The sequence below is a fragment of the Nelumbo lutea genome, chromosome 2 (genome assembly GCF_056320005.1).
Source record: "Nelumbo lutea isolate HS-2025 chromosome 2, American lotus-T2T, whole genome shotgun sequence".
Classification (NCBI taxonomy): domain Eukaryota; kingdom Viridiplantae; phylum Streptophyta; class Magnoliopsida; order Proteales; family Nelumbonaceae; genus Nelumbo; species Nelumbo lutea.
The window spans coordinates 104986432-104988832 of NC_142685.1; positions in this window are offsets into that span (position 1 = coordinate 104986432).

Here is a 2401-nt window from a genome sequence, read left to right on the forward strand (position 1 = left end):
AAAAACCCCCTCAACTATAAGGGTATGTCATTTACTACCTGAGCCTCCGTTAGCCTTCCGTCAGGAAAATGGTCTTATTCACATTATTCGAAATTGTAAGGGGGTGTTCTACAATATGTATGTTTTTTATTTCTTTTTTTTTAAAACAAAAATATGTTCTTATACTATGTTTTTGTTTTGAAAACTAAAAACAAATTGGTTTTGTTTCAAAACTCAACTAGGCATGAACCCCCCCCACCCTTACTAATTACGGGCTAGTATTCTGTTATTTCTTTTACTCATTTATGCTAATTATTATTGTTTAACAGCCATTTTTTATTATTTAATTTAAGAGATTAAATTAAGTTTTATTTTTATAAAATTATTTATTTGTTTTCTATTTAACTATCCTCACTTTTGAAAAATTGGTTTGACACGTGGATAAACTTGAAGACTACTAATTGAAAGTAGAGTAAACAATACTCAACTTTTTAATTTTTTAGAGTGATTTGAATTTTATTTAAAAATATGAGCAAATTACCTTTGAAAATATTATTTCTTCAAAAATAATGGAAAGCCATGTGTTTGAATAGGGGCTGGGGGCTTTTACTCATGTATGCTGATCATTTTTGTTTAACGCCCATTAACCAATCAATCGGTATCAAGAAAGTGGTAAGTGATGTTTATCAAAACTAGTGGAGAAGCCACCGCCATGCACAAGTGAGAATGAATAAAAAAAATAATAGCTAAAACTATAATTAAATTCATTAATGTAAATCAAGTATGATAAAAAAAAATACAATTTGATATGAAAATATCGATTTGACCCTAAGTTGGGAATAACTTAGATTTAGGCCCTTAGAAAGTGGTTCGATTGATGTTTGACAATTTATTATTATTTCTTTGCTATTACTTTCTCATCTATTTGTATTTGTGTTATCTACTATCTTTCATGCCCTTTTTTTGTATTATATCTAATTTGCACTTTTCACTACTTCATCAGAAAATATAAAGTGGGTTGTGTCAAGTCGACACGACACGATTTTGCGGATTGTTTATGCTTTAATAGGTCGTGCCACGTCAACACGTGGTCCTGGGTGGGTCGTGCTCTACCTGAAACTCTTCAAAGGTTAAGCCTATAGCACAAGCCTAAATGAGCTCATCAGCCATAGGTTGGGGTGTGAGAGGCATGGTTTTTTATTAAAATTTTGAAAAAATAATAAAAAGTTAAATAAATTAACAAAATATACAAGAAATTGAAAAAAAAATCTTAAAATTTTATTCTATATGAATTTTGGTGTATATATATATGAAATTAAAAAAAATTACAATATAATTTAAATAAAACTGAATGTATATATATAGGCTTGCTTTGTGATAGGCTACGGACCTATACCAACATGGTCCACTTTTTTGTTCTATATCGTGCTGACACACGAGCCTCAAAACCCAAGCCCAACACAACTCGGAGGTATGGGCTAGCCCAATTGCTACTCGGTTGTGTTGGGTATAACCCACTTTATAGTTTCACATTTATGATAGATCAAATATTGGAACTAGAGGTGTCAATTGATTGGTTTTGGATTGGATTCAATTCAATTCAAAACTCATCAAATCGGATTTGGATGATCCATTATATTTATTGGGTTGGGCCAATCCAAAATAAAATGATCCATATTCTTATTGGTCTGAATTGGATCTAAACCAAACTTCCAATACTCTAATCATGAGGCCAAACCCTTGTCCAATTTATAATTGATCAAAACTGAAGCTGACATAAAATTACTTTTACGAAACACTTTTGCAAAAGTAATTTTATGAAAAGTACTTTTACGAAAACACTTTTATAAGAGTACTTTTATGAAATCATTTTTACAAAAGTAGTTTTATAAAGAACTTCTACGAAAACAGTTTAATAAAAGCACTTTTAAGAAAGCACTTCTATAAGAGTACTTTTACACAAAAAAACACTCATATGAAAGCACAAGTACTTTTATAAAAACACTATTACGGAAGTACTTTTATAAAGGTACTTTTATGAAAGCACTTTTGTGGAAGTACTTTTATAAACTCACTTTTATGAAAGCACTTTTACAAAAGTACTTTACAAAAGAAATTTTATAAAAGCACTTCTACGAAAGTACTTTTATGAAAGCATTTTTACGAAAGCACTTTTATGAAAGCATTTTTACGAAAGCACTTTTATAAAAGCATTTATGCAAAAGTACTTTTATAAAAAGTGTTTTTACGAAAGTACTTTCATAAAAGTGCTTTTACAAAAAAACTTTTGCAAAAGTGTTTTTTCAATTCCAAGAGTGTATACTTTTGTAATTTTTAGATTTTCTTCATTTTAATATATTTTTATAATTTTTTATATGTTTTGTCATTTTATATAAATTTTTTATATTTCATTCGGTTTGGA